Raw genomic sequence first — 6,000 nt, 5'->3', positions numbered from 1 at the left:
GTCATCTAGTCCAACCCCCCTGCAGTAAACAGGGACATCTTCAACTAGATCAGATTGCTCAGAGCCTCATCAAGCCTGGCCTTGAATGCCTCCAGGGATGGGGCCTCCACCACCTCTCTGGGCAACCTGTTCCAGTGTCTCTCCACCCTCATTGTAAAAAACTTCTTCCTAATGTCTCATCTAAACCTACCCTGCTCTAGTTTAAAACCATTGCCCCTTGTCCTGTCACTACATACCCTTGCAAACAGCCCCTCCACAGCTTTCTTATAGGCCCCCTTCAGGTACTGGAAGGCTGCTATAAGGTCTCCCTGGACCCTTCTCTTCTCCAGGCTGAACAACCCCAACTCTCTCAGCCTGTCCTCATAGGAGAGGTGCTCCAGCCCTCTGATCATCTTCATGGCCCTCCTCTGGACCTGTTCCAACAGGTCCATGTCCTTCTTGTGCTAAGGGCCCCAGAGCTGGACACAGTACTCCAGGTGGGGTCTCATGAGAGCAGAGTAGAGGGGGAGAATCACCTCCCTCGACCTGCTGGCCACTGTTCTTTTGATGCACCCCAGGATGCAATTGGCCTTCTGGGCTGCAAGCGCACATTGTTGGCTCATGTCCAGCTTTTCATCCACCAGTACCCCCAAGTCCTTTTCCTCAGGGCTGCTCTCTATCACATCATCCCCCAGCCTGTATTGATAATGAGGATTGTCCTGACCCAAGCGTAGGACCTTGCACTTGGCCTTGTTGAACTTCATGAGGTTTGCATGGGCCCACCTCTCTAGCTTGCCCAGGTCCCTCTGGATGACATCCCGTCCCTCTGGCCTGTTGACCACACCACTCAGCTTAGTGTCATCTGCAAACCTGCTGAGGGTGCACTTGATCCCACTGTCTATGTCATTGATGAAGATATTAAACAGCACCGGTCCCAGTACATATCCCTGAGGGACACCACTTGTCACCCCTCTCCGTCTGGACATCGAGCCATTGACCACTACCCTCTGGATGCAACCATCCAGACAGTTCCTTATCCACCGAACAGTCCACCCATCAAATCCTTATCTCTTCAATTTAGAGAGAAGGATGTTGGGGGGGACCGTGTCAAAGGCCTTGCAGAAGTCCAGGTAGATGATATCCATTGCTCTCCCCTTGTCCACTGATGGAGTCACTCCATCATAGAAGGCCACTAGGTTGGTCAGGCAGGACTTGCCCTTAGTAAAGCCATGCTGGCTGTCCTGAATCACCTCCCTGTCCTCCATATGCCTTAGCATAGCTTCTAGGAGGATGTGTTCCATGGTCTTCCCAGGCACAGAGGTGAGGCTGACAGGGCGGTAGTTCCCAGGGTCCTCCCTTTCTACCCTTTTTAAAAATGGGTACAATGTTTCCCTTTTTCCAGTCACCAGGGACTTCACCTGACTGCCATGACTTTTCAAATATCATGGAGAGTGGCTTGGCAACTACATCAGCCAATTCCCTCAGGACTCTGGGGTGCATCTCTTCAGGTCCCATGGAATTCTGTATGTTCGGGTTCCTCAGATGGTCACAAACCTTGTCTTCACTTATAGTGGGAGGGACTTTGTCCCCCAGGTCCCCGTCTTGCAGTCCTTCAACACGGGAGGTGTGAGGAGAGAGGCTGGCAGTGAAGACCGAGGCAAAAAAGTTGTTGAGAACCTCAGCCTTCTCCTCGTCTGTTGTTACCAGTTTGCCATTCTTGGTCATCAGGGAGGGTACGCTTTCTTTAACCTTCCTTTTCTGGTTAACATACCTGTAGAAGCCCTTCTTATTATTCTTAGCATCCCTTGCTATCTGAGGAGAAATAGAATACAGTTCTTTGTTTTCCAAAAAAGGGTGATATTATTATTCAATTGAATACATGCTTTTTTTGCTACCAATGTTTTACCATGTGCAGAATTTCTTATTTAAGAAGCAATCTTTAAAAGGACCCGCTGGACTTTTTCTATAAAGAAAATTGTATCTCAACCCCCATAAAGCCTTTTTTAGCCTATTGTAAATTACAGTCACTTCCTATAAAGAGCTCAGAAAATTACGTAGACAAACTTTTTGTAGTGAAACTTCTGCTGTGGAGAGAAATCTGATTGTTGTTTTAGATCTGAAATGTTCTAGATTCCACTATTTAGATATTTTTTAAAAAATCATCAAATATGGGTATTCTTACTTATTACAATGCATCTACATTATTTGCAGTAAGGATTATCTGTCTAGCTGAGCCTTTACACCATTAGATTCTTATCTGTAGAAAAGTTCCCAGGTGTCTTTACACCTTTAAGACATTGCAACTTGGATAAAGTTTTGCCCAAAGCAAATAGCCAAATTCCCACTTTGAGCACAGAGTATGAGCCAGTTAAGTCACAAGGTATTCTTTCTATTCATGCATTGGAAAACAGGCATATACTTCTGGAATAAATATATACATATGTGAATGTGACACTTATTTTCAGTGAATACGCCTTCATATGACAGGGGAGCATGTGTTCTGTGACCATTTGTGCAATTCAAATGCCTGTAGAAAGCACACACAAAAGCAGATTGATTATCACATGGCCAACACAAAATACAATGCCATTTTTAAATGGGAATGAATTAACAATATGCTGTTAGTACGGCAGATAAGTGACATTGAGGCCACAAAGACAATCCCAGTGGCAGATATTTGCATGCTATTTGACCATCTCCCACTTTTGTAATTGTTTGATGCTCTTGGGTATGTTTTGTTAAGATGAAAAATAGTTCCTAGGCAGTTACAAACTAGGCTGGCAACAGTAACAGATATTCCAAAAATCTCCTCAAAATTTATTTTGTTCCATGCCATGTTGCCTAACCGTTGTCCTTCAGGTTGCTTGAGAAAGCAGAAATTACTTCTCATTTTGTAATATACTTCTATGACAAAGGCTTATGTCAGTGACAAAAGGAAGACTAGGGAAAACACGGGCCCTCAGGTAGGAAACGGGAGACCTGGTCACCCAGGACATGGACAAGGATGAGATACTCAATGACTTTTTTGCTTCAGTCTTCGCTGGCAAGTGCTCTAGCCACACCACCTAAGTCGCAGAAGGCAAAGGCAAGGACAGGGAGAATGAAGAAATGCCCACTGTAGGAGAAGACCAGGTTCAAGACCATCTAAGGAACATGAAGGTACATAAGTCCATGGGACCTGATGAGATACATCCGCAGGTCCTGAGGGAACTGGCAGATGAAGTTGCCAAGCCACTATCCATCATATTTGAGAAGTCGTGGCAGTCTGGTGAAGCTCCCGCTGATTGGAAAAGGGGAAACATAACTCCCATTTTCAAAAAGGGAAAAAAGGAAGATCCAGGGAACTACAGACCGGTCAGTCTCACCTCTGTGTCCAGCAAGATCATGGAGCAGATCCTCCTGGAAACTACGCTAAGGCACATGGAAAATAAGGAGGTGATTGGTGACAGCCTACATGGCTTCACCAAGGGCAAATCATGCCTGACAAATTTGGTGGTCCTCTATGACATTACGATGTTGGTGGATAAGGGGAGAGCAACAGACGTCATCTACCTGGACTTATGCAAAGCATTTGACACTGTCCTACGTGACATACTGGTCTCTAAATTGGAGAAACACAGATTTGATGGATGGAACGCTGGGTGGATAAGGAACTGGCTGGATGGCTGCACTCAAACGGTTGCAGTCAACAGCTCGAGGTCCAAGTGGCAAACAGTGATGAGTGGGGGTCAGTACTGGGACCGGTGCTGTTTAACAGCTTTGTCAGTGACATGGACAGCAGGATTGAGTGCACCCTCAGCACGTTTGCCAATGACATCAAGCTGAGTGGTGCAGTCACTGGAGGGAAGAGATGCCATCCAGAGGGATCTGGACAGGCTTGAGAAGTAGGCCTGTGTGAATCTCATGAAGTTCAACCAGGCCAAGTGCAAGGTGCTGTATGTGGGTCGGGGCAATCCCAAGCACAGGCTGGGTGGGAATGGATTGAGAGCGGACCTGAGGAGAAGGACTTGGGGGTGCTGGTGGATGAGAAGCTCAACATGAGCTGACAATGTGCGCTCGCAGCCCAGAAAGCCAACTGTATACTGGGCTGCATCAAAAGAATCATGGCCAGCAGGTTGAGGGAGGTGATTCTGCCCCTCTACTCTGCTCTGGTGAGACCCCACCTGGAGTACCGCATCCAGCTTTGGATTCCACAGCATAAGAAGGACATGGACCTGTTGGAATGGGTCCAGAGGAGGGCCATGAAGATGATCAGAGGGGTTAGAGCACCTCTCCTATGAAGACAGGCTGAGAGAGTTGGGGTTGTTCAGCCTGGAGAAGAGAAGGCTCCAGGGAAACCTTATAGCAGCCTTCCAGTATCTGAAGGGTGCCTACAGGAGGGATGGGGGAAGGACTCATTATGAGGGAACGTAGCAATAGGACAAGGGGTAACAGTTTTGAACTGAAAGAGGGTAGATTTAGATTAGATATTAGGAAGAAATTCTTTACTGTGAGGCTGGTAAGACATTGGAACAGGTGCTGTGTAGACCATCCCATTATCAAAAAAAACAAAATTGTGTCGGTGACACCAGGCACGGAGCCATGTATTAACAGACTGGGCCCATCTGTTTCTTCCAGTGTCACTGCTCGCAACTGGAAGGATGGAGATAAAAATTACTCGTGTTCCAGATTCCCTTACCAACTGTCCCAAGGCCCTGAAGTCACTTTTGATTGCCCTTGGACTACATGTTGTAGCTTCATCGCCATCCACATAGAAGAGCAATAATGGACAATAGTCCGAGGGCCATACCAGGCTAGAAAGTTTCCTAGTGATGTACTTAACCCAGGCCCCAGGGAGGCAGCAGACTTCCCTAAGAAGAGGGTCTGGCCGGCATATTGGACACCCCTCAGAAGGGAGTCACCTACAACTATAACCTGTCTTTTTTTTTCATGGAGGTGATTGTGATACAGGGGGTAGGCCTTTCTTTTCTCGACCTGTCCAATAAGTTCCTCTGCATTGGTGAGCAACAGGTCCAGTAACGCATTTCCTCTGGTTGGGCTTTCTGTCACCTGAATTAGGAAGTTATCCTTGATGCACTCAGAGTCTCCTGGACTGCTTACAGCTGTGCCTCTTTATCAGAAGATGTCAGGGTGGTTGAAGTCCCCGCAGCAGGATCAGGTCCTGGGAGTGTGATGCATCCTATAGTTTGAAGTAAGAACACTTCATCAACATCCTCCCCTTGATCAGGTAGCCTGTAGTAAACACCAACCACAAGGTTCCCTTTGTCGGCTTTATCTCTAATTTTCACCCATAAGCTCTCCACCTGTGCACTTCTGTTTTTCAAAGACATCTCTGTGAATCAATCCTTTTTTTTTTTTTTTTTACATAGAGGGAACCCCCCCGCCCCTCCTTCCTTGCCTGTCCCTCCTGAACAGCATATAGCCATCGATTGCAGAGTTACAGTCATGTAATTCATCCCACCAAGTTTCAGTGAGAGAGAGAAGATCATAGCTTTCCAGCTGCACAGTGGCTTCCAGCTACTCCTGTTTGCTATCCATGCTGCGTGCATTGGTATAGAGACACTTCATTTGGACTGTTGTGGTGGGTTGACCTAAGCCACTCTATCACTCCTCCTCCTCAGCTGGACAGGAGAGAGAAAATATAACGAAAGGCTCATGGGTCAAAATAAGGACAGGGAGAGATCATTCAATTATCATCACAGGCAAAACAGACTCAACTTGTGGAAATTAGCTTAATTTATTACCAATCAAATCAGAGTAGAATAATAAGAAATAAAACCAAAATCTTAAAACATCTTCCTCCCACCCCTCCCTTCTTCCCAGGCTTAACTTTACTCCCAGCTTCTCTACCTCCTCCCCTTGAGAGGCACAGGGAATGGGGGTTATGGTCAGTTCATCACACATTGTTTCTGATGCTCCTTCCTCCTCAGGAGGACAACTCCTCACACTCTTCCCCTGCTCCAGTGTGGGGTCCCTCCCATGGGAGACAGTCATTCATGAACTTCTCCAACGCAAGTCCTT

Source organism: Larus michahellis, chromosome W, assembly GCF_964199755.1.
Source record: "Larus michahellis chromosome W, bLarMic1.1, whole genome shotgun sequence".
Lineage (NCBI taxonomy): Eukaryota > Metazoa > Chordata > Aves > Charadriiformes > Laridae > Larus > Larus michahellis.
This window is presented reverse-complemented; position numbering follows the sequence as displayed.